Consider the following 27748-nt stretch of genomic DNA (forward strand, 5'->3'; position numbering starts at 1 on the left):
CTGAGAGAATTCCAGACCGGCATTTCTCTTCCGCTCACTCATCTTATTTACAAGAATGGAGTCAGTTAGTCTTTGAAGTGTCTGAAGATTTACATACATGTTAACACACTAAAAGATCCTTTTATGGAAAGTGAAAATTATAAACAGCGGAGGCCATAGAACGACGCCCAGGATTTGACCATATATAGACAGAATTTCCCTGAGCAGTAGATTAGCAATTGTAATTTGACAGGCTGTCTTAAATCACATGCTGATTGCTCCTGCTGCCTTTGTCCTATCTCAATAAAAGGGGCTCCCAGACCCCAATCTGGGTCGCCTCATCCCGAGAAAGCTCGTGTCCGTGTCTTTTCTCAACATTGGCCTCATGGGCGAACCACGGGTACATCACACAACTGTGGTGGCCCAAGCACTCTGCCAGCAAAAATGGGCTCCAGAGTTGCTTTTTTTGGCTGTGATGGCTCCTGCAACCCTCGGCCAGCGAAAACAGAGCTCAAGCCGCCCACAGTCCTTCACTGTTTCCAGGGCAGCCCCACGGGCAAGATCTAAACACCCCGCAGGCCAGATCTGGGCCTTGAGTTTGACACCCTTGATCTACAGAGATTCTCAGTCATCCAAGTCATGGTTGTCCCAAAGGTGCTTTTTCAAGAGGCAACTGGACTTTCTTGTCTTTCCTTTGCAGACATTTTGCTTTTCATCCAAGAAGCTTCAGAGATGAAGAAGCTTCTTGAATGAGAACAATTAATCAATGGAACAGTTTGCCTCCAGAAGCTATAGGTGTTCCATCACTTTCTTTTTGAGACACTTAGAGAATTCAGAGAGGAGATAAAGCAACTTATTACAGACTTTTGTGACAAGTTTGACACTAAGATTGCTAATACAAAGGAAGACATGATAGGACTTGTAACTGTATTGACAGAGTATGTTGCTGGAATGGAAGATAAGTTAGAGCTTCTGGAGGAAGCCAATACCAACTTGACATCCAAAATTGAAGTGATGCAACAAAAAGTTGAAAATACAGAAAAAACAAATCGTTATAAATTATAAAAAGATGGAGTTTGCATTAATAATCAGGGGACTGCGTGAAAGGGAACAGGAGAACCTGAAACAGATTTTCTCAGAGGCCTTCGGTCGTCTGGTGGGAAGACCGGGAATCAACTTTGATTGGCAGATTGAAAAAATTTACGGCCATAATTCTTGGACGGCAAAACAGAGACAGCTCCCTCGAGATGTAATCATATATTTTGCTACAAGAGAGTCTAGAAATAGGATACTACAAAAGTCTTATAATACCAAGCTACAAATTGGCGGACAGGATTTGATTGTCTTCAAAGAAATACCACCCCAAATGTTAAGAGCCAGGAGAGATTACGCTTTTCTAGTGGAAGAACTCAGAAACCGTCAGATACAGTATAGATGGGATGTGCCATTTGGTATTATAATTACACTTGGTGAGCAAAAATATCGTCTCAACTCTGTATGGGAAGCCCGAGATTTCTATCATAAGACCCTGAAGGTGGATCATTCTGAATCATCTGGCTCCGGAGAAAGACAACGAGAAGGACAAGATAAACAACAAATTATACAACCACAAGATAGAAAGCATCATCTTTCCTTCCCGGTAGGGCAAGGGATCACAGAACAAGGACCTAGCGGTACGACTACCAGACGAATGGGGAAATAAGGCAGACTGCAACAACTTTAATAGTTATTGGCCATTGATTACATGGTCAATACTTTGTGACTTCTGTCATGCAAAAGAAAAATGACATAGTTGCATACTGAAGAAAAGATATTGACTTGATGGATAATTATGAACTTTTATATAAATTACTGATGATTTATTTTCTGGGGCGAAGAGGACGGAGATTGTGGTGGGGGTTCTTTTGGATCATGGCCCAGTTTGGATGGAGTTGGGAAGGGTAGTGTAGGTAAGAAGATCTTGGAGGTCGAATGGGAGCTATTTTGATATGAAAAGTATATTAATGATTGTAAAATTGCTATCTGAATATCATGTTCGGAATATGAATAAGGGCATATTTAGGGAATTTCTAGGAGACCCAAGAAAAGCATATATGAGAGGAGTACTAATGAATATAAAAATATATATGTATGTATGTATGTATGTATGTATGTATATATATATATATATATATATATATATATATATATATGTATGTATGTACGTATATATATACATATATATGTGTGTGAAGGTGTGTGTGTGTGTGTGTGTGTGTATATATATATATATATATATATATATATATATATATATATATATATATATATATATATGGATACAAATAAAGGCAAAAAAAAAAAGAGTTGGAAGAGGAAATCAAAAGAAAAATTCAAAATGTATCTAAATTGTGTTATAGAGGAAGGAGGCACAAAGGGAACAAAATTAATAGGTTTGGAAATAGACAGAACAAAGCAAACTGTTTAAATTTGTGTAATGGTGAGAAGCTGAGTTTAATGTATACAAACAATGTAAACTGTTCATTATGGGACTAAGAAACTCCAGATAGTTTATGTTTAACATTAGTAATAACTTAAACTGTTCATAATTTGGGTAACAGTAAGAAGCTGAGCTCAATGTTGAGATATTTTAGACTGTGATTGTTAAAATGCTATACCTTGTACAGGCTCTGGGAAGTCGGGGGGAGGGAAGGGAGGTGGGGTTCTGGGGGAAGGGGGGAAATACAATATGTGTTAAATTCTAAAGTACATGATTGCACTTGTATACTGTGGCTTTTTAATGTTAGTGTTAAAACAGAACAAACCGAATATATTGGAAGGTAATAGAAGTATACCGAAGGGAGGAGCTGAGTGAAAGAAGGAGGGTGGAGAAGGGGAGAGAGAGGAGGAGAAGGAAAGGAGGGAATGGATTAAGAGAGGGAGTGATAGGGTTAGGGTTAGATAGAGGGGGAGGGGAAGTAGGTGTAGAGAGGTATGTGAGAAGGAAGAATGAAAGTTGGAGGGGGTTGAAAGAGGGTGTATGGTGGGTCAAGGTGGTATATTGGGCTTGTATTTTAGGGGGCATTTTCTATATAAGTGAGGGCTGTGTTTATTACTCAATGTTATATGCCCCGGTTATGCACAGTAGACATGTGATTGTATAGAATGAAATGGAAATTAAAAAAAATATTATGTGAAAAAAGTTACAAGACCCTTCCACCCCTAACCCTTTAGAAAAAAAAAACCCCAGGGGTGTTCAAACTTGACAGCTTTAAGACTTGTGGACTTCAACTCCCAGAATTCCTCCTCTGGCTCTTCATCTTGATGATGTGCGGATGGGTGGTGGGGAGGGACCTGGAACCGGTTCTAAACGGCACTGTAGATTTGTGGAACCTCTTCAATAGAAGAGGTTAGAACTGGCAGGAACCCACCCCTGCACAGTAACCTCCCCTATCCTATCCGCTTCTCTCCCTCAGGCTCCTCACCAAACTCCCAGCCAGCATGCAGGATGAGTTGCATGCTGGCCACGCCCAAGTGGAAGTTTGAACAGAGATCTTTTCAGGTGGGGAGGGGGGAGTAGAAGTGATTAGCATCATAGCGTGTTAATAATAAAATAAGCAATACTAATGATCTAATGGTCATTTTGAAAAATCCAGCAACCCAGGCCACCAAACTACTACCGGCTCAGCCGAGTCGGTCCAAACCGGTAGGAACCCACCACTGATGCAAGGGCAGCCCTGTAGGCTGTTCGAAGTCCCAAGCTTAGTTGAATCTTGCTAGGTGATGCAATGTCCTCAGGTGCCATGTGGTGAGTTCTGTTGGTAGATGGGTAGAGGGGTTTGTTTTTGCTCCCAGGAGGCTTCCCTGAGGCCTGCTAGGCCAAAAACAGGGGTGAAGCCTGCTAGGCCAAAAACAGGAGTGAGGGCGAAAAAAAGAAAGAAAAAGGGAGAGGGAGGGAGAGAAAAAGGAGAAGGAGGAAGGACCACAAATCGGGCACTAGACGCAGCTCCAGAGGATACCTTGAAAGAGCACAGCAATCCAGGGCTGTAAGGGACCTGGAGGTCATCTAGTCCAACCCTCTTCTCCAGCAGGACGTTGTTAAAGTGAGTTTCTGTCTTTTGACAACCCCCCCAGTCACATGACCCCACCACTACCAAGAACCGGTAGGAAAAAGGTTTAGATTTCGCCACTGGTTCATCCACAATGTGATCTGCTGGAGAGTAAAAAATAATAGATAACTGACAAAATCAAATCAATATTTATTACTGTGAAAGATAAGGATACAGTTAAAAAGTACAGAAAAGTAGAATAGTCTAAAAACGATAATTATTTTTAAAATACACAGAAGAGGGAATATATATATAAAACAGAAGGTTAAATGGAACTAAAAGGAAAGCGAGGGTAAGAGGGGGGAGGGCAGTGTTTCTCAACCTTGGCAACTTGGAAAATGGGTGGACTTCAACTCCCAGAATTCCCCAGCCAGCATAGAGTATCCTGTTGGAGCATTCACAACTTTTAGAGGTAAGCTGATTAATTGTTCTGCCATGAAATTTCTCCTTAGTTCTAGGTTGCTTACCTCTTTGATTAGTTTCCATCCATTGCTTCTTTTCCTGCCTTCAGGTGCTTTGGAGAACAGCTTGACTCCCTCTTCTTTGTGGCAGCCCCTGAGATATTGGAAGACTGCTGTCATGTCTCCCCTGGTCCGTCTTTTCACTGAACTACTAGACATACTCAATTCCAGCAACCGTGTTCTTCATGTTTTAGCCTCCAGCCCCCTAATCATCTTTGATGCTCTTCTCTGCACTCTTTCTAGAGTCTCAACATATTTTTTACATCATAGCAACCAAAACTGGCTGCAATATTCCAAGTGCGACCTTACCAAGGCTCACTGGAGAACCACATGCTCTTTTGTTTCTGGGGGTCGAGAGGGAAGAGGGCATTGTATTATAGCTTGAAATGTGTTACTGAAATGAACAAACCTTGAATTGTTTGGTAAACTCAGCATCTTGGCATTGCTATCATCCCTCCCGCCTTCAAACGATAACAAGAGGCACCTCCACACAAAAAAGATCACAGCAGGAGTTGCTAATAAATTTGAAGATCCTGTGCTCAAAAGCCACAACCCCTTTTTCTCTAGAATATTGCAACAGCTTTTCCATGTCATATTCAACCACCTTTACATAGGAAAATTTTGTGCTCTTCTCACCAGTCGAAACCTCCCTCATATGTTCTCCGTTCTGTGCGTCACTGCGCTGTGTTTCTGAATTCACTGTTCTCCTTGCACTCAATCTTTGTGCATGTTAGGAAAAGATGGAACTCCTCTCCCATCCCCTCATATTTGAGGAGCCACCATCATCATTAAGTGCTCCTATCTTTTTCCTTTGGAGGGAAAACTAATCAAGCAGAGAACCAGAACTTAGGACTAGGGAGAAGTTTCCTGACACTTGGAGCAATTAACCAGGGGAATCACTTGCATTCAGACGTTCTGGGTGCTCCATCAATGGAGGTTTTTAAGAGGAGACTGGACAGTTACTTATCTGGAGTGGTATAGGGCAGGGGTCCTCAAACTTTTAAACAGGGGGCCAATTGACGGTCCCTCAGACTGGGGGACCAGCTGGGTGGGCATGTGGCTGGGTGGGCGTGGCCAATTTAGCAGTCCATTTTGCCTTTGTCCTTGCTGTACTTGCCCTTCCCCTATTCATCCACCAGCCCTGGATCATATGGCTATGAAAAACGTCCTGAAAAACTGTTTTTAAAGCATTTTTAAAGAATTTTAAAGTACAAGCTGATAGCTGCTTTTCAAGCCAGCAGCAGCCTCTCCCCTACTCGCCCACCGGCCTTGGATCATGTGGCTGCATTGGCAAGATCACCCCTCAGCCAGCTGGCCCTCCCCTGCACCCTTTGGCCTCACCTTCAGCATCAGCGGTGTGATCAGAAGTGCAGCTCAACCGGCGAAATAACTCACCAGAAGTGCAGATGGAGTGGATGCTAGCTGGAAGATAAGGCCAACGAGGGGCGGGGCTGAATGCCATCACTCCACAGGCTGGATACTCTGCATCAGTGGGCCGTATCCTGCCTGCAGGCCATAGTTTGAGGATCGATGGGACAAAGTCTTCCGTTTGAGCAGGGAGTTGGACTAGAAGATCTCTTCCAACATTATTCTGTAATGTACTTTTTTGGATCTCTAGCAGATTTTTGGAGCCTCGGAGAAACATTATGACTTCCACATTTTTTTTAAAAGACCTTCTAGCTGAAGAATTATTGGGCTCAAAGTGAGAAAGACACATAGGTAGAAGGCTGAAACTCTGCCTGGGCATTTCTATGATGTACAAAGATAAGTATGAAAAAAAAAAACATCCTAAAAGTCTTTTTTGCAGAATTGAGCTATTTCTATACCAGTGAATATCCATTAATTTCTGGTGATAGTCAGCTATGGGAAATTAGCCTTGATTAAATTTTCTTTTCTCCCTCATCTCTAATAGTGAAACACATTTGACTAACTGAACGAGGCCAGAAATAAAAGAGTTAACTTCTCAACCATATTTTTATAGGCAGCTCAGAAATGAAATTCAAGCCTTCCCTACAGTCATCACCTTCTGCGTCACATGGATTTTCTTGTGTGCAGTAAGGGAGGAATTTTGCGTGAAGCACCGTCCACACTCTGGACATTTGAAAGGTTTCTCCCCTATGTGTAACCTTACATGACTGATAAGTTTATACCTAGCAATAAAACTTTTCCCACAATCCGGACACTCATATGGTTTCTCCCCAGTGTGAGTCCTCTGATGTATCACCAGATGGGAATTCTGACTGAATCTTTTCCCACAATCCAGACATTCATATGGTTTCTCCCCAGTGTGAGTCCTATGGTGGCTCACCAGATGGTAATTTTGACTGAATTTTTTCCCACAATTCAGACATTCATATGGTTTCTCTCCTGTGTGAGTCCTCTGGTGTTCCATCAAGCTGGAATCATGACTGAAACTTTTCCCACAATCCGGGCACTCATACGGTTTCTCCCCAGTGTGAATCCTACGGTGGCGCACCAGATGGGAATTGTGACTGAATTTTTTCCCACAATCCAGACACTCATATGGTTTTTCCCCTGTGTGACTCCTCTGATGTACCACCAGATTGGAATTGTGACTGAAACTTTTCCCACAATCCGGGCACTCATACGGTTTCTGCCCAGTATGACTCCTATGGTGGTTCACCAGTTGGCAATTTTGACTGAATTTCTTCCCACAATCCAGACATTCATATGGTTTCTCTCCTGTGTGAGTCCTCTGGTGCCTCATCAAGCTGGAATCATTACTGAAACTTTTCCCACAATCCGGGCATTCATATGGTTTCTCTCCTGTGTGAGACCTCTGGTGTATCACCAGGCTGGAATAATGACTGAAATTTTTCCCACAATCCAGACACTCATATGGTTTCTCCCCAGTGTGAATCCTCTGGTGTTTCACCAGATTGGAATTTTGACTGAATCTTTTCCCACAATCCAGACACTCATATGGTTTCTCCCCAGTGTGAGTCCGCTGGTGGCTCACCAGATGGGAATTGCTACTGTAACTTTTCCCACAATACAGACACTCATATGGTTTCTCCCCAGTGTGAATCCTATGGTGGCTCACCAGTTGGGAATTCGTACTGAATCTTTTCCCACAATTAGGACATTCATACGGTTTCTCTCCTGTGTGTGTCCTCTGGTGTATCACCAGGCTGGAATTATGACTGAAACTTTTCCCACAATCCAGACACTCATATGGTTTCTCCCCAGTGTGAGTCCGCTGGTGGCTCACCAGATTGGAAGTCTGACTGAACCTTTTCCCACACTCCAGACACTCATATGGTTGCTCCCCTGTGTGGGTCCTCTGGTGTATCCTTAGGTTGGCCTGCTTTTTGAAGCTTTTGCCACAGTGATGGCACTGGGCAGACTTTTCTCCAGTTTGGATCCTCTCATGCATAATCAGCTTTGATCTGAAATTTTTGCAGGGGTGTTTCCTTCACTTACATTTTTGGATTCTCAAGGTCCGAAATGTTTGTGATCCCTTCTTCGATGGTGCTTTTATTCAAGCTACTCTTTCTTCCTTCACATGATGAGGCTTGCATGACTGTCCTCCCTATGGGCCTATCCAAGTGACCTCTTCCATTCTGGATTTCCAGATTATTTGGGATTTGGAAATGATCCTGACCTTGACCTTTTCATGGAGTGTTTCAGTGAGTTTCACAGACTCAATTACTTCCAGCTGAAAATTCTCTTTCTGTTGTTCTCTCTTTTGTCTCTCCCCTGTCTTGGGGAGGAGAAGAGTTTTGTGGTTTTCCGGAGGACGTGGGGGGAAAACTTTGATTGCTGGCTGGATTTGTTTTCCTTTTTAATGGTGCTTCTGATTCTCACTTGCTCAGGATGGTCTTCTGGACATCCTCTTCATCTAAAAGATTCACATAAAGTGGTGACTTTAATTATTGTATATAAAAGGCTGCACAAGATGTGAAAACAGCAAGAACACTGTATTTTTCAGAGTATATGACACACCTTCGCCCACCCACCCCCAAGAGTGTGAAAATCTGAGTGCGTCTTATACACTTTTTTGGTTCTGATACCCTGTCCCCGTAAATCCCGTTTTTCACAATAATGGTTGTGCTGAGGGTTTTGGAGGCATTTTTTGCCCATTGCTGCCCCCCCCAGCACTCTACAAGCCTCCCAAAGCTTATGCATGCCCTATGTGTCTGCAAAATGTAAAGCAGCAGTTTTGTTCATGAAATGCCTCAGTTTCCAAGAAAACAAGATGTATAAAAAAATAACAAGGAGTGAACCCTAAGATGAAGACTTTTTAAATTTTCCAACCAGCTGAAAATTGCAGGAATCAATTTTAAAATTGCAGCTTTAGAAGAATAAAAATTGCTAATTGCTAATCAACAGCAAGACGGATTCTATAGAAATCTTCATGCTAAATTAGTACAGTGGGACTATAAGTCTTGTATACTATTGGGAGACTGGAACAGTGTGATTGACACTAAAAGAGATAAGACGACCTCTCGCCCAAATACTAAAATGGGAGCTAAGCTACCCAAACCTTTTTTTCACACGATGGACGACTTTGAATTGAGAGATATCTGGCGAGAAAGAAACTCAGAGGAATATGATTTCACCTTCTTTTCTGATAGACATCAATCCCTCTCAAGGACTGATTTTATATTAATCACTAATGATTTACTTTCTAGGGTGAAGAAGACAAAGATTGCGGCTAGGGTCCTTTCGGATCATAACCCAGTTTGGATGGAATTGGGAAGGACAGTGCAGGCAAGAAGGTCTTGGAGGCTGAATGAAAACTTATTCAGATATGAAAAGTACATTAATGGTTGTAAAAAAACTATTATCTGAATACTTTGTTTTGAATATGAATAAGGGTACACCTATGGAATTTGTATGGGATGCAAGCAAAGCGTATATGAGAGGAGTACCGATGAATATAAATAAAACACATAGACATAAACAAGGGCTGAAACGAACAGAATTGGAAGAGGAAATTAAGAGGAAAGAGTTGGAGTTAATATTGGATCCAGGTGATACAAAGGTTAAGGAAGCAGTTACCATATTAAAATCTCAATTTGATATGTTGATCTCTGACCAGGTAGCCACTAGTTTATTATATGCAAAACACAACACTTTTTGTAATGCAAATAAACCTGGCAGATGGTTAGCCTATCAGATTAGGAAAAAAAGGAAAACTCGAAATGTATCCAAACTGATTTATAGAGGGAAGGAGGTGTTTCAACAGGAGGAGATTCAAAAGGCATTTTGGGAATTTTTTACAGAATTGTATAAAGGGGATAAAATTAAGGGTTTAGATATAGACAAATACTTAGATAAAGAGAAAATACCCTTAGTTAGAGAAGAGCACAGGCAAAAGCTGAACCAAAATTTTGCAGGTAATTAAGCAACTAAAGTTAGGGAAAGCGCCAGGTACAGATGGCTTCACAGCGGTTTACTATAAAAATTTACAGTTAGAAATGGTAGAACCTCTTAGAGAATTATTTAATAAGATCCAAACGGAAGGTAAAGTGCCTCCATCTTGGAAGACAGCGTTTATATCTTTGATACCCAAAGAAGATCAAGATACTACCCAACCAAAAAATTATAGACCTATCTCATTACTTAATGTAGAATATAAAATTTTTACTAAAATATTAGCAAATAGGTTAATGTTGGTTATTCAACAATTGATACACACCGACCAAACGGGTTTTATACAGGGGAGACAGATGAAGAGTAATGTTAGACTAGTTATTAATGCATTACAATATTTGGGAAAGAACAACCAAATTCCTGCTACGTTCATATTTCTCGATGCTGAGAAGGCCTTTGATCGAGTTAACTGGCAATTTCTGTTGAAGATATTGCAAAAAATGCGGATAGGAGATAGCTTTTTACCAGGGACGTGCACTCACTAGAGGCAGGGGAGGCGGGGCCTCACCAGTCTCCTCAGGAAAGGAAGGAATTTTAAAGATTTTTTAAAAAATAATTAAGGCCAAGCTAGTTGCTACCAGACTTCAACTCACAGTGATTTGGAGTGTATATAGTGTTTAAGTATAGGAGGAGGCCAGAGAACTCGGGGCCTCCTTTGCATAAGGATTTTTTTGCCTTTTAAGGGTTAACCAAGGGTTAAAAGCAAAAAAATTAGTATGCAAGTGTAGCCCATAGTTCTCGGGCCTCTTCCTGCAGAGGGCACATGGTGGCTCTAGGAGCCACTATCCTAGTCTGCCTGGCCCTGGAGCCTAGCTAGACCGAATCTGGAATTTTGGCGTAACTGAAAGGTATGTTGGTCAGAGGGAGGGGGGAGGAATTCAATTTATTTGTAATTTAAGTAATTGTAATTTGCTTTTATTTTGCTTGTGTGTGTGTGTGTGTGTGTGTGTGTTTCTTTCTTTTTTAACTTCAAACAAACTCTCTCAATTTGCGAGAGAGTTTGCTTGAGAAGAGAGGGAAGGAGCAGACGCAGGGAGGGGAGCCTTGTTTGTTTGAGAAGAGAGGGGCAGCCCTCTCCCCCCCCCATCCTGCTCCCCTCTTCTTTTCCTCCTCCTTCTCTCCCCTTTCTTCGCCGGCTGCCACCTCGCCCCCTCCGTCCCCCTCGCTGTGTCCGCCAGGCGTCTCGCGTTTATGGCGGGCGAGACGCCTGGCGGACACAGAGGTGGGGATGGAGGAGGTGGGTGGCGAGGAAAAACTGCGGAGGCGAAAGGCGAAGAGGGGTGGGTGGAGGTGTTTGCAGCCCTGGTTCCATCTCACAGCAGCCCCAGGAGGAAACGGCGAAGAGGGGTGGGGTGGGGTGTTCCAAGAGCCCCCCCTCCCCTTTTGGCACTCCGCAAGAGAGGCCCGCAGCAGCAAGAGGATCCGCTCCGCTTCTATCGCCCCTCCCCCCCGCTCCAGAGAAGCCGGCCGGGCAAGTCTCTGCAGCCCCAGTTCCGTCTCACAGCAGCCCCAGGAGGACTTTCTGGCAGTGGAGGACAGCATTCCGCTCCCTCTTCCAAGCCCCGAGTGGCCAGCCTTTTGCCTCCATGGCTCTCGCTCCAGCTTCTCCAGGCTCCTCCTCGGCAGGCCTGCTGGAGCTCTGGAGAAAGCGGAGGGAGCGGAATGCTGTCCTCTATTGCCGGAAAGTCTGGGGAGGGAAGCGGGGCTGGCCCGTTTCCTCCTGGGACTGCTGGGAGAGGGAACCGGGGCTTGTGGAGACTCGCTCGCAGCCGGCTTCTCTGGAGTGGAGGGGGGGGGGGGCGATAGAAGCAGAGTGGATCCTCTTGCCGCTGCGGGCCTGGCTTGCGGAGTGCCAAAAGGCGAGGGGGCCTCTTGGAACACCGCCCCACCCCTCTTCGCCTTTCGCCTCCGCCGCTCTCGCTCCAGCCTGCTGCCGGGAGGGGGGGGTGTTGCCTCACCAGCCAGAAGCTTCACCGCACGTCGCTGCTTTTTACAGCCAATTAAAGCAATATACCAACAGCAAACAGCTCAAATCATAGTCAACAGAAGTTTAACAGACCCTTTTCAAATTGGAAAGGTACAAGACAGGGCTGTCCTTTGTCCCTGCTATTGTTCATTATAACTTTGGAAGTATTGTTGAATAAAATACGGGGCTTGGATGGTCTAAAAGGGATCAAGATTAGGCAGCAAGAATACAGAGTCCGCGCTTTTGCGGATGATTTGGTCATAATATTGGAACAACCGCAGGAATCTAGTATGGTTTTAATGAATACGATTAATCAATATGGTCAAGTGTCTGGTTTTAAAATAAATCTAGGGAAAACAAAAATTTAGCTATAAATATGAATACTAAACAAAAGGAAGAACTAGGAGGGATGCTAGGATGTGAGGTAGTCAAAAAGTCAAATATCTTGGGGTTAACATTTTAACTTCAAACGCGAAATTATATAAGCACAATTATGAACCACTTTGGCATAGTATACAGATAGAGATGGAAAAATGGGAGAAATTGCACTTATCTTTGCTGGGTAGGATAGTGGCAGTGAAAATGAACATCTTACCAAAAATTTTATTTCTCTTCCAAATGTTACCTATACTTAAAAAAGATGCGAATCTTTTAGAATGGCAGAAGAGTATCAACAAATTGTATGGGCAGGAAAGAAGCCGAGGGTAAAGATGAAAATAATGCAAGATGTATGCGAGAGAGGCGGCTTGAAATTACCTAACCTAAAACTATATTATGATGCAGTGGCGCTATCTGCAATTAGTGATTGGACTCATTTAACCAACGATAGAATACTGAATATCGAGGGACACGATCTGGTATATGGCTGGCATGCTTACTTGTTATTCAACAAAAAATTGGATAAGAATTTTAAAAGTCATATTTAAGAAATGCTTTATTGCGGTTTGGAAAAAATACCAATATAAACTAAATGACAAGATACCCATGTGGGCAATTCCTAGACATGCAATCGAAAATATGAATATAACACAAAAACAGGATAGAACTACCTACAGACAGCTTCTCACTTTGGAAAGGGGGGTACTACAATTAAAATCTTAGAGGTATTGAAAGAGGAGAAGGTAGTTGAAACATGGTTCCAGTATGGGCAATTACAGGCCAGATGGAAAATAGACCAAAAAAGTGGTTTTATCCAAGTTGAGGATAATCTGTTTAAACAAATAAGAGATCAAAGTTTAATGCATATAAAGAGGATATATAATGTACTAATACAGATGGATTCGGAAAGAGAATTAGTTAAAGATTGTATGATAAAGTGGGCTCAAAATATTGAAGAACCAATAATGTTGGACACATGGGAAAGAATATGGGTAAGAAATGTGAAATTTACACAAGCACAACACCTGAGAGAAAATTTTATAAGATGTTCTATAGATGGCATTTAGATCCTAAAAGCTGGCTTCTATGTATCCGAATGTACAGCCTAAATGTTGGAGGTGTGGTTCTCTCGATGCTACATATTTTTATATATGGTGGACCTGTCAAAAGGTTAAGGCATTTACCGTGTACGGGCTCTGGGAAGTCGGGGGGGGGGTGTTAGGGGGGAGGGGGAGGGGAGTTATATAATATGTGTTAGACTTCATGTAATCCGATTTCACATGTATACTGTTTCTCTTTAATTTCACTGTAAAAATAGGACAAGCTGAATAAATTGACATATAGTAGAAATACACCAAGAGAGGAGTAGTGGGATAGAAGAAAGAGTGGTTGAGAGGGCGGGAGAGAGGATGGGAGGGAGGGTGAGAAGGAAGGGAGGGAGTGGACTGGGAGAGAGGAGTGGTAGAGGGGGAGGGGAAGTAGGTAGAGGGGAATGATGGAGGAAAGATGGAAAGTTGGAGGGGAGCGGAAGAAAGAGGTGTATGGAGGGTCGCAGAGTTATATTGGGTTTCTATTTTGGGGGGTATTGTTGACAAGAGGAATTGCTGTGTTTATTGTTTAATGTTGTATGGCCCCGGTTATGCACAGTATATATGTGACTGTATGAAAATGAAAATGGAAAAATAAAAACACATTTACCTTAAAAAAAAAGAATAAAAATTGGGGAGGGAAGGTGCTGTATTTTTCGGAGTATAAGACGCACCAATATTTTGAAGAGGCAAATTTTAAAAAAAGACTTTGCACTTTGCAAACTTCCCCAAAAACCTTCCTGTCCCCCCCCCCCCCAAAAAGGGCATGGATAGCCTTTAGGAGGCTTATAGAATGCTCCTGGGGGGGATGCCCCTCCAATGAGTAAAAATGCCCTGTTTTTCACAAACATGAGCCTGTTTTTGTCAAAAAAAGGGCATGGATAGCCTTTAGGAGGCTTACAGAGTTCTCCTGGGGCCGGGGCAAAATGGAGCAAAAAAACACCCATTTTTTACTCATTTCTCCCTTCCCCAGCCCCCAGGAGCAATTTGCAAGCCTCCTAAAGGCTATGCACAGCCGTTTTGTTGAAGGGGGCGGGGTTTTGGGAGGCAGAAAATGCTGTGTTCTGTGTATAAGATGCACTCAGATTTTCAGCCTCTTTTTTGTGGGAAAAAAATGTGTCTTATACTCCAAAAAATATGGTATATGTAGCAGCTGAATATGTTTCAGCCTAGCTGCTTCTCTGCTCTGCTTCTCCACTGTGGAGCAAACCACAAAGCCCTTCTTGCTCCCAGCACTGGTCTCTGAACTTTACCCAGTTCTAGCTACTGCGTGGACTCTAGAAAGAGAACAAGTCACGAGGCCAACCACATGGCACACTCTGCCATACATCAACAACATTATAGAATGCTGTAGAACGCAGCTTCCGAGGTGCCCACTGTTTGCCCAGAGGCTACCGTATGAGGACAAATTATACGTTGTAAAGATTGCTTGGAGGTGGGAGATACTTCTAATGTAATCTACCAGATCCCCTGCATGGATTGCCCCTGTGACTATGTAGGACCGACAGGGAGGAAGCTGAACACCAAATTGTAAGAACACAATTGAGTGGTCAGATGAGGAGACCCGAACTGATTGGTAGCGTCGCCCTGCAATGATCAAGGGCAGAGATTCACTTTTGTCACTACTAATGTGGGTGAGCAGGCACAAAAACAGCCAGGGAAGTGATTGAAGCCTTTGAAAAAAGGGGCCTTTATCAGTCAACAGGACTGCTGATTTACCATCAGTCTATCAAGTACTTAGAAGGTAAAGGGCTGGGCAGCACAAGCAAAACGACAGCCAACTACTCAAAAACCAGCACAATCAGCATCTAAAATGCCTACTTCCACACCAAATGGATTTCCAGAGGAAAAAAATTGCAGAACCAGGAACACAACTCAGGTGACTCTTAGGGCGCAGATAAACCTCCAAGGGCTTCAAGGACCCTCTAAAAGGGTGCAAATGATCTGCTGTCTGCAAGAAACATAAATCCTTCCATTCCCCATCATCCTGTCAGAGCTAAAGAAGCTTCTTGAATGAGAAACAAAACATCATCAATAAGGAAAAAAAAAACCCAAGAAAGTGACTCCTAAAAAAACCACCTTTGGAACAACCATGCCCTGGATGGCTGAGAATCTCTGCAGGCTGGGAGGGAGGATTTTAAGGGGATCGGTGGAGCCGATCAATGCACGGAGCAGAAAACCTTGCAAGCAAAACGGAGACTCCGAAGGGGAGAGGGCGCAGCTGGCAAAAGCCCCCCTCTTTGCTCCCTTCCCCAAGGAATCCCCCCTCCCCTTCCCTCACCTGGGGATTCCCCCTTCTCCTTCACCTGAGCCCCCCCTCCCTCCCTCGGGGTCTAGCTGCCCTCTTGCCAGTGTCTTTGCTCACCTTTGGGACAACTGTTGGAAGAAATGTCCTTCTGGGTTCAGTTTCCAAGTGTGGAAAAAGATACTGGAAACATGGAGGCTCCTTAGAAAGATGGTTTTAATGGTGGACAGGACCGCATGGCTTGAGGTCCTGGGAAAAATGGGTGATCACATGCTTCCAGGTGTTGGGTGAAGAAGAAGGGTCGAGGAAGGGGCTTGCAGGGCTTTTTATAATCTCTCCGGCCCACCTATCTGCTTCCTATCCTGTGCAAGAAATGTATTCCGATTGGTTGTCAGACTCACATGGGGCCATGCAGGGGCAACTCTTTGGCTGAGTCCAGGTTTGGTTGAATTCTCAGATTCCATGCGGTCAGTTGAGTAAAGGGCCAATATTATCAGGCCTTAATCCCATCCCCCTGGAGCTGAAGCGGGGGGAGAGAACTCTTTATTATGTAAAGGGCTAGAGCAGGCTTTAATGGCTCATGGACAAAGTGGGTGGGGGCAGGAAGCTGCAGGGAGAGTTACTTTATCTTTTTGAAACATGTTCCTTCCTTTTCACATCTAGAGAAATATTCTGCCTTTTCAATATTTCCTAGGTTATTTCATTTTTCTCGGAGTGGGCTTCCTACACAACCATGCCCTGGATGGCTGAGAATCTCTGCAGGCTGGGAGGGAGGATTTTAAGGAGATCGGTGGAGCCGATCCCAGAAGCAGCAACCAAGCAGCAGCACCGTGCACGGAGCAGAAAACCTTGCAAGCAAAAACCGGGGACTCCGAAGGGGAGAGGGCGCTGCTGGCAAAAGCCCCCCTCTTTGCTCCCTCCCCTTCCCTGGGGATCCCCCGTCTTCTCCACCCGTCCCTCGCTCGGGGTCCAGCTGCCCTCTTGCCAGCGTCTTTGCTCACCTGGCGCCCCTCCCCGCGAGGGGATCTCCGCGTAGCCTGGCGTAGCAACGGCGGGAGACGGGGGTGGGTGGGGGAAGAGGCGGAAGGGGACAGGAAATTGGGATCCCAGCCCTCCTTTCCTGCTCCTCTCTAGGCGCCAAAGGAAAAAAAGCTCTCTGCCTTTTAAACCCTTCGCTGAAAGCCGGGCGGGGGAGGGGGCGGGACCGAGCAATCCCAAATCCCCAGCCGGGTGAAGGGCAGGATTGCCCGCGTCACCAGAGGAAAAAAGCCGAAGGCTCAAAGCAAGCACCGCGACGGAATGGGAAAATTGCATCTACTTATCTGCATCTACAGGGGGAAATTAGGAATTCAAAGCTATTGATATAGAATGGGATAAGGATAGAATAGGAATAGATTAGGAATTGGGAATAGAATGGAATAGGAATTAGAAGGGCAAATGAAGAGAAATAGGAAGCTGAATAGAAACAAATCGGGCACTAGACGCAAGCTCCAGAGGATACCTTGAAAGAGCACAGCAATCCAGGGCTGTAAGGGACCTGGAGGTCATCTAGTCTAACCCCTTGCTCCAGCAGGACTTTGTAAAGTGAGTTTCTGTCTTTTGACAACCCCACCAGTCACATGACCCACCACTACCAAGAACCGGTAGGAAAAAGGTTTAGATTTCACCACTGGTTCATCCACAACGTGATCTCCTGGAGAGAAAAAAGTAATGGATAAGCTGACAAAATCAAATCAATATTTATTACTGTGAAAGATCAGCATACAGTTAAAAGTAGAAAAAGAATAATAGTCTAAAAACTATAATTAATTTTAAAATACGTAGAAGAGAGAATACATATATAAACAGAAGGTTACATGGAACTAAAAGGAAAGCGAGGGTAAGAGGGGGGAGGGCAGTGTTTCTCAACCTTGGCAACTTGGAAATGGGTGGATTTCAACTCCCAGAATTCCCCCCAGCCAGCATAGAGTATCAGTTGGAGCATTCACAACTTTTGGAGGTAAGATGATTAATTGTTCTGTCGTGAAATTCTCCTTAGTTCTAGGTTGCTTACCTCTTTGATTAGTTTCCATCCATTGCTTCTTTTCCTGCCTTCAGGTGCTTTGGGAGAACAGCTTGACTCCCTCTTAGTTTGTGGCAGCCCCCTGAGCTATTGGAAGACTGCTGTATGTCTCCCTGGTTCCGTCTTTTCATTGAAATACTAGACATACTCAATTCCAGCAACCGTGTTCTTCATGGTTTTTAGCCTCCAGCCCCCTAATCATCTTTGATGCTTTCTCTGCACTCTTTTCTAGAGTCTCAACATATTTTTACATCATAGCAACCAAAACTGACTGCAATATTCCAAGAACTTAGCAATAGCAATAGCAATAGCAGTGAACTTATATACCGCTTCATAGGCCTTTCAGGCCTCTCTAAGCGGTTTACAGAGAGTCAGCATATTGCCCCCAACAATCTGGGTCCTCATTTTACCCACCTCGAAGGATGGAAGGCTGAGTCAACCCTGAGCGGTGAGATTTGAACCGCTGAACTGCTGATCTAGCAGTAGCCTGCAGTGCTGCATTTAACCACTGCGCCACCTTGGCTCTAGGACTGGGGAGAAGTTTCCTGGACACTTGGAGCAATTAACCAGTGGAATCACTTGCATCAGAAGTTCTGGGTGCTCCATCAATGGAGGTTTTTAGAAGAGACTGGACAGTTACTTATCTGGAGTGGTATAGGGCAGGGGTCCTTAAACTTTTAAACAGGGGGCCAATTCAGGGTCCCTCAGACTGGGGGACCAGCTGGGTGGTCATGGGATGGGTGGGCGTGGCCAATTTAGCAGTCCGTTTTGCCTTTGTCCTTGCTGTACTTGCCCTTCCCCTATTCATCCACCAGCCCTGGATCATATGGCTATGAAAACGTCCTGAAAAACTGTTTTAAAGCATTTTTTAAAGAACTTTTAAAGTACTACAAGCTGATAGCTGCTTTTCAAGCCAGCAGCAGCCTCTCCCCTACTCACCCACCGGCTTGGATCACGTGTGGCTGCACTGGTGAGATCACCCCTCAGCCATCTGGCCCTCCCCTGCACTCTTTGGCCTCACTTTCAGCATCAGCGGTGTGATCAGAAGTGCAGCTCAACCGGCGAAATAACTCACCAGACATGCAGATGGAGTGGATGCTAGCTGAAAGATAAGGCCAACGAGGGGCGGGGGATGAAACCCATCACTCCGCAGGTGGATACTCTGCATCGGTGGGCCGTATCCTGCCTGCAGGCCGTAGTTTGAGGATCGATGGGACAAAGTCTTCCGTTTGAGCAGGGGGTTGGACTAGAAGATCTCCAAGATCCCTTCCAACATTATTCTGTAATGTACTTTTTCGGATCTCTAGCAGATTTTTGGAGCCTCGGAGACACATTATGACTTCCACATTTTTTTTAAAAGACCTTCTAGCTGAAGAATTATTGGGCTCAAAGTGAGAAAGACACATAGGTAAGATGCTGAAACTCTGCCTGGGCATTTCTATGATGTACGAATATCAGAATGCAAAAAAACCCATCCTAAAAGTATTTTTTGCAGAATTGCGCTATTTCTCTACCAGTGAATGTCCATTAATTTCTGCTGATAATGAGCTATGGGAAATTAGACTTTATTAAATTTTCTTTTCTCCCTCTATCTCTAATACTGAAGCACATTTGACTAACTGACCAAGGACAGAAATTAAAGAGTTAACTTCTCAACCATATTTTTATAGGCAGCTCAGAAATTAAATTCAAGCCTTCCCTACAGTCATCACCGTCTGCTTCACGTGGATTTTCTTGTCTGCAGTAAGGGAGGAATTTTGCGTGAAGCACCGTCCACACTCTGGACATTTGAAAAGTTTCTCTCCTATGTGTAAACTTACATGATTGATAAGTTTAGACCTAGCACTAAAACTTTTCCCACAATCCGGACACTCATATGGTTTCTCCCCTGTGTGAGTCCTCTGATGCATCACTAGAAAGGAATTCTGACTGAATTTTTTCCCACAATTCAGAAATTCATATGGTTTTTCTCCTGTGTGAGTCCTCTGGTGTTCCATCAAGCTGGAATCATGACTGAAACTTTTCCCACAATCCGGGCACTAATACGGTTTCTCCCCATTGTGAATCCTATGGTGGCTCACCAGATGGGAATTGTTACTGAATTTTTCCCCACAATCCAGACACTCATATGGTTTTTCCCGTGTGTGTCCTCTGATGTATCACCAGATAGGAATTGTGACTGAAACTTTTCCCACAATCGGGGCACTCATACGGTTCCTGCCCAGTGTGAGTCCTATGGTGGCTCACCAGATGGTAATTTTGACTGAATTTTTTCCCACAATCCAGACGTTCATATGGTTTCTCTCCTGTGTGAGTCCTCTGGTGTACCACCAAATGGGAATTCTGACTGAATCTTTTCCCACAATCCAGACACTCATATGGTTTCTCCCCTGTGTGAGTCGGCTGGTGATTCATCAAGCCGGAGAATTGACTGAAACTTTTCCCACAATCCGGGCACTCATATGGTTTCTCTCCTGTGTGTCCTCTGATGCATCACCAGAGGGAATTTTGACTGAATTTTTTCCCACACTCCAGACACTCATATGGTTTCTCCCCTGTGTGAGTCGGCTGGTGATTCATCAGGCCAGAGAATTGACTGAAACTTTTCCCACAATCCGGGCACTCATATGGTTTCTCTCCTGTGTGTGTCCTCTGATGTACCACCAGTTGGGAATTCTGACTGAATCTTTTCCCACAATTAAGACATTCATACGGTTTCTCTCCTGTGTGAGTCCTCTGATGCATCACCAGATAGGAATTTTGACTGAATTTTTTCCCACACTCCAGACACTCATATGGTTTCTCCCCTGTGTGAGTCGGCTGGTGATTCATCAGGCCTGAGAATTGACTGAAACTTTTCCCACAATCCGGGCACTCATATGGTTTCTCTCCTGTGTGTGTCCTCTGGTGGCACACCAGTTGGGAATTCGTACGGAATCTTTTCCCACAATTAGGACATTCATACGGTTTCTCCCCAGTGTGAGTCCTCTGGTGGCTCACCAGATCGGAATTGTGACTGAAACTTTTCCCACAATCCGGGCACTCATATGGTTTCTCCCCAGTGTGAGTCCTCTGATGTACCACCAGGCCGGAATTCGAACAGAAACTTTTCCCACAATTAGGACATTCATACGGTTTCACCCCAGTGTGAGTCCTCTGGTGGCGCAGCAAATTGGAATTTTGATTGAATTTTTCCCACACTCGAGACATTCATATGGTTTCTCTCCTGTGTGACTACTCTGGTGGCTCACCAGTTGGGAATTCCTACTGAATCTTTTCCCACAATTAGGACATTCATACGGTTTCTCCCCAGTGTGAGTCCTACGGTGGCACGCCAGATGGGAATTCTGACTGAATTTTTTCCCACAATCCAGACACTCATATGGTTTCTCCCCAGTGTGAGTCCTCTGATGTACCACCAGGTCAGAATTCAAACAGAAACTTTTCCCACAATTAGGACACTCATACGGTTTCACCCCAGTGTGAGTCCTCTGGTGGCGCAGCAGAGTGGAATTGTGACTGAATCGTTTCCCACACTCCAGACATTCATATGGTTTCTCCCCATGTGAATCCTTTGGTGGCTCACCAGATGGAAATTATGACTGAATCTTTTCCCACAATCCAGACACTCATATGGTTTCTCCCCTGTGTGAGTCGGCTGGTGATTCATCAGGCCGGAGAAATGACTGAAACTTTTCCCACAATCCGGGCACTCATACGGTTTCTGCCCAGTGTGAGTCCTATGGTGGCTCACCAGTTGGGAATTCGTACTGAATCTTTTCCCACAAGGACACCCATATGGTTTCTCACCAGTATGTGTTCTTTGGTGTATTACCAGATGGGAATTCCAACTGAAACTTTTCCCACAATCCAGACACTCATATGGTTTCTCCCCAGTGTGAGTCCGCTTGTGGCTCACCAGATTGGAAGTCTGACTGAACCTTTTCCCACAATCCAGACATTCATATGGTTGCTCCCCTGTGTGGGTCCTCTGGTGCATCCTTAGGTTGGCCTGCTTTCTGAAGCTTTTGCCACAGTGATGGCACTGTGCAGACTTTTCCCCAGTTTGGATCATCTTCTGCATAATCAGCTTTGATCTGAAATTTTTGCAGGGGTGTTTCCATCCCTTACATTTTTGGATTCTCAAGGTCCGAAATGTTTGTGATCCCTTCTTCGATGGTGCTTTTATTCAAGCTACTCTTTCTTCCTTCACATGATGAGGCTTGCATGACTGTCTGCCCTAAAAGATTCACATAAAGTGGTGACTTTAATTATTGTATATAAAGGCTGCACAAGAGGTGAAAACAGCAATACTGTATTTTTCAGAGTATATGACACACCTTCCCCTGCCCCACTCCAGAGTGTGAAAATCTGAGTGTGTCTTATACACTTTTTTGGCTCTGACACCCTGTCCCCGTAAATCCCGTTTTTCACAAAAATGGTTGTGCAGAGGGTTTTGGAGGCATTTTTTGCCCATTCATGCCCCCCCCCCCGCAGCATTCTACAAGCCTCCCAAAGCTTATGCATGCCCTATGTGTCTGCAAAATTTAAAGCAGCAGTTTTGTTCATGACATGCCTCAGTTTCCCAAGAAAAGAGATGTACAAAAAAATAACAAGGAGTGAAGCGTAAGATGAAGACTTTTTAAATTTTCCAATCAGCTGAAAATTGCAGGAATCAATTTTAAAATTGCAGCACTAGGAGAATAAAAATTGGGGAGGGAAGGTACTGTATTTTTGGGAGTATAAGACGCACCAATATTTTGAAGAGGCAAATTTAAAAAAAGACTTTGCACTTTGCAAACCTCCCCAAAACAGTCCCGTTTTTTTCCCTCCAAAAAAGGGCATGGATAGCCTTTAGGAGGCTTGCGGAGTGCTCCTGGGGGGTGCCCCCGCCAATGAGGGAAAAAATGGCCTGTTTTCCAAATAAAGAGCCTGTTTTTGTCAAAAAAAAGGCCATGCATAGCCTTTAGGAGGTTTATAGAGTGCTCCTGGGGCCGGGGGGGGGGGGGGCAAATGGAGCAAAAAAATGACCCATATTTTTCTCATTTCTGCCTTCCGCAGCCCCCAGGAGTAATTTGCAAGCCTCCTAAAGGCTATGCACAGCCATTTTGGTGAAGGCAGCAGGGTTTTTTATTCTCAATATATACAGGTGAAACTCGAAAAATTAGAATATCGTGCAAAAGTTCATTTGTAGGATTGTATGTAGAACAATATAGTACGCCTGAAAAGTATAAGCATGCATATGTACTCAGTACTTGGTTTGGGCCCCTTTTGCAGCAATTACTGCCTCAATGCGACGTGGCATGGAAGCTATCAGCCTGTGGCACTGCTGAGGTGTTGTGGAAGACCAGGATGCTTCAATAGCGGCCTTCAGCTCTTCCACACTGTTCGGTCTCATGTCTCTCATCTTTCTTTTGGCAATACCCCATAGATTCTCTATGGAGTTCAGGTCAGACGAGTTTGCTGGCCAATCAAGCACAGTAATCCCACAGTCATTGAACCAGGTTTTGGTGCTTTTGGCAGTGTGGGCAGCAGGAAAATTAAGTCAGCATCCCCATAAAGCTCGTCTGCAGAAGGAACCAAGAAGTGCTCCAAAATCAGTGGTCCAAAGTCCTCTTTTCTGATGAGAGCAACTTTTGCATCACATTTGGAAACCAAGGACCCAGAGTATGGAGGAAGAATGGAGAGGCCAATCAAGCACAGTAATCCCACAGTCATTGAACCAGATTTTGGTGCTTTTGGCAAAAGTTGCTCTCATCAGAAAAGAGGACTTTGGACCACTGAGCAACAGGACTGTGGACCACTGTGCTTCATGAAGACCAGGGTCAACGCAGCCGTCTACCAGGAGATTTCGGAGCACTTCATGCTTCCTTCCTATGTCTAATGAAAAAAAACCTGACCCATTTTTTACTCATTTCTGCCCTCCCCAGCACCCAGGAGCAATTTGCAAGCCTCTTAAAGGCTATGCATGGCCATTTTGGTGAAGGGAAGGGGTTTTGGGAAGTAAAAAATGCTGTATTCAGTGTATGAGATGCACTCAGATTTCCAGCCCCTTTTTGATGGAAAAAGGTCTGTCTTATACTCCAAAAATATGATATATGTAGCAGCTGAATATGTTTCAGCCTAGCTGCTTCTCTGCTCTGCTTCTCCACTGTGGAGCAAACCACATAGCCCTTCTTGCTCCTAGCCTGCTCCCAGCCTTGGTCTCTGATCTTTCCCCAGTTCTAGCTACTGCGTGGACTCTAGAAAGAGAACAAGGCACGAGGCCAACCGCATGGCACACTCTGCCATACATCAACAACATTTCAGAATGCTGTAGAACGCAGCTTCCGAGGTGCCCACTGTTTGCCCAGAGGCTACCGTATGAGGACAAATTATACGTTGTAAAGATTGCTTGGAGGTGGGAGATACTTCTAATGTAATCTACCAGATCCCCTGCATGGATTGGCCCTGTGACTATGTAGGACAGACAGGGAGGAAGCTGAACATCAAATTGTAAGAACGCAATGATCAGATGAGGAGACCCGAACTGATTGGTAGCTTCGCCCTGTAATGATCAAGGGCAGAGATTCACTTTTGTCACTACTAAGGTTGGGGTGAGCAGGCACAAAAACAGCCAGGGAAGTGATTGAAGCCTTTGAGAAAAGGGGCCTTTGTCAGTCAACATGAGTACTGATTTACCATCAGTCTATCAAGTACTTAGAGGGTAAAGGGCTGGGCAGCACAAGCAAAACGACAGCCAACTACTCAAAAACCAGCACAATCAGCATCTAAAATGCCTACTTCCACACCAAATGGATTTCCAGAAGCAAAAAAAATGCAGAACCAGGAACACAACTCAGGTGACTCTTAGGATGCAGATAAACCTCCAAGGGCTTCAAGGACCCTCTAAAAGGGTGCAAATGATCTGCTGTCTGCAAGAAACATAAATCCTTCCATTCCCCATCATCCTGTCAGAGCTAATGAAGCTTCTTGAATGAGAAACAAAACGTCATCAATAAGGAAAAAAAAAAAACCAAGAAAGTTCGGTTGACTCCTGAAAAAAACCACATTTGGAACAACCATGCCCTGGATGGCTGAGAATCTCTGCAGGCTGGGAGGGAGGATTTTAAGGGGATTGGTGGAGCCGATCAATGCACGGAGCAGAAAACCTTGCAAGCAAAAACGGGAGACTCCGAAGGGGAGAGGGCGCAGCTGGCAAAAGCCCCCTCTTTGCTCCCTTCCCCAAGGAATCCCCCTCCCCTTCCCTCACCTGGGGATTCCCCCTTCTCCTTCACCTGAGCCCCCCTTCCCTCCCTCGGGGTCCAGCTGCCCTCTTGCCAGCGTCTTTGCTCACCTTTGGGACAACTGTTGGAAGAAATGTCCTTCTGGGTTCGATTCCAAGTGGGGAAAAAGACACTGGAAACATGGAGGCTCCTTAGAAAGATGGTTTTAATGGTGGACAGGACCGCATGGCTTGAGGTCCTGGGAAAAATGGGTGATCACATGCTTCCAGGTGTTGGGTGAAGAAGAAGGGTCGAGGAAGGGGCTTGCAGGGCTTTTTATAATCTCTCCGGCCCCACCTATCTGCTTCCTATCCTGTGCAAGAAATGTATTCCGATTGGTTGTCAGACTCACATGGGGCCATGCAGGGGCAACTCTTTGTCTGAGTCCAGGTTTGGTTGAATTCTCAGATTCCATGCGGTCAGTTGAGTAAAGGGCCAATATTATCAGGCCTTAATCCCATCCCCCTGGAGCTGAAGGGGGGGGGGGACTTTATTATGTAAAAGGCTAGCTCAGGCTTTAATGGCTCATGGACAAAGTGGGTGGGGGCAGGAAGCTGCAGGGAGAGTTACTTTATCTTTTTGAAACATGTTCCTTCCTTTTCACATCTAGAGAAATATTCTGCCTTTTCAATATTTCCTAGGTTATTTCATTTTTCTCGGAGTGGGCTTCCTACACAACCATGCCCTGGATGGCTGAGAATCTCTGCAGGCTGGGAGGGAGGATTTTAAGGGGATCGGTGGAGCCGATCCCAGAAGCAGCAACCAAGCAGCAGCACCGTGCACGGAGCAGAAAACCTTGCAAGCAAAAACCGGGGACTCCGAAGGGGAGAGGGCGCTGCTGGCAAAAGCCCCCCTCTTTGCTCCTCCCCTTCCCTGGGGACCCCCGTCTTCTCCACCCGTCCCTCGCTCGGGGTCCAGCTGCCCTCTTGCCAGCGTCTTTGCTCACCTGGCGCCCCTCCCCGCGAGGGGATCTCCGCAGCCTGGCGTAGCAAACGGCGGGAGACGGGGGTGGGTGGGGGAAGAGGCGGGAGAGGACAGGAAACTGGGATCCCAGCCCTCCTTTCCTGCCTCCTCTCTAGGCGCAAAGGAAAAAAGCTCTCTGCCTTTAAACCCTTCGCTGAAAGCCGGGCGGGGAGGGGGGCGGGACCGAGCAATCCCAAAATCCCTAGCCCGGGTGAAGGCAGGATTGCCCGCGTCACCCAGAGGAAAAAGCCGAAGGAGGCACCGAGACGGAATGGGAAAATTGCATCTACTTATCTGCATCTACAGGGGGAAATTAGGAATTCAAAGCTATTGAATATAGAATGGGATAAGGATAGAATAGGAATTAGATTAGGAATTGGGAATAGAATGGAATAGGAATTAGAAGGGCAATGAAGAGAAATAGGAATAGAAATAGAGAACTAGAAATGAAATGAATAGTAGAGTAGATAGGTATAAGAATAGAATAGGAATTAGAATAGAATAAGAATTAGAATAGAATAGGAATAGAATAGGAATGAATAGAAATAGGAATAGAAATAGAAAGCTAGAAATGAAATGAATAGAATAGAATAGAAAAGCTGAGACTGTCCCACAGATGTGATAGGACTACAACACCCATCACCTCTTGGCCCTGCCATTGCTGATGGAATGCTGGGATTCATTCAATATCTATACAGTATATCAAGAAGAGTCTGGGAGCAGCTTTTCTGTCTTACAAAGGAGGAAGTGACTGTCCATATACACTAAAAGAAAATGATAACCTTTCCAAAGAAACATTTCATGCGGTTGTAAGAGATATGCACTTGCACACATAATGCCAAAAAACAGATTGAAAACAGATCCTGGCTTGAAGATCATTCCTGAGAGAATTCCAGACCGGCATTTCTCTTCCGCTCACTCATCTTATTTACAAGAGTGGAGTCAGTTAGTCTTTGAAGTGTCTGAAGATTACATACATGTTAACACACTAAAAGATCCCTTTATGGAAAGTGAAAATTATAAACAGCGGAGGGATTCGGAAAAAATTCTGTGACTGAAGCCAGGCATGGAATATTGAAGTGTTAGTACAGCTTTATACAACTTTGGTGAGACCATACTTGGAATAGTGTGCCCAGGTTTGGTCACATAATACAAAAAGATGTTGAGACTCTAGAACCGTGATGGTGAACCTATAGTACACGTGCCACATGGAGCTTTTTTTATTGCACGCAAGGCGTTGGCCTGTCAGCTCCATACGAGTGCTGGCCAGCTGACTTCAGCTTTCATTTTTGTCCGTTTTTTGCCTTCAGGAGGCTTCCCTGAAGCCTCAGGAGGGAGAAAAACGGCCCTGTACGCAACCCAGAAGTCTGTTCCTGAACTTCCAGTTTCCCCGTAGGGCTTTTTCCCCCTCCAGAAGCCTCTAGAGGGCTGGGGGGGGGGGAGAGAGGCTGCACCAAAGTGGGGGAGGGGAGGGGGTCGCACACACATGGACAGGGGAAAGTCGTGTGCGGGGGGATTGGGGGCTCACACACTTAGAATTATTGGTGTGGGCACGCCCATGCATGGCCCCACTATGCCCCCCCTGCTTTTAGCACGCAATGGCAAAAAGGTAAGCCATTGCTGCTCTAGAAAGAGCGCAGATATGAGCAACAAAATTGATGAGGCCACTGGAAACTAAAACATATGATGAACGGTCGCAGGAACTGGGTATGTCTAATGAAGAAAAGGACTAGGGGTGACATGAGAGCAGCCTTCCAAGAGGCTATCACGAAGAGGGAGTCAAGTTATTCTGAAGGCAGAGCAAGAAGTAATGGATGGAAATATCTATGGAGGGATGTCAAACTTGATTTTAT

The 27748-nt window shown here is 44.8% G+C and overlaps 1 pseudogene; it reads right to left on the reverse strand.

Moving 5' to 3' along the window:
- LOC116524098 overlaps positions 1 to 25045 on the reverse strand; it is a 33433-nt pseudogene extending 8388 nt beyond the window's left edge.
- Positions 25046 to 27748: the final 2703 nt, after the last annotated feature.

The sequence above is a fragment of the Thamnophis elegans genome, chromosome 2, assembly GCF_009769535.1.
Source record: "Thamnophis elegans isolate rThaEle1 chromosome 2, rThaEle1.pri, whole genome shotgun sequence".
Taxonomy (NCBI): Eukaryota; Metazoa; Chordata; class Lepidosauria; order Squamata; family Colubridae; genus Thamnophis; species Thamnophis elegans.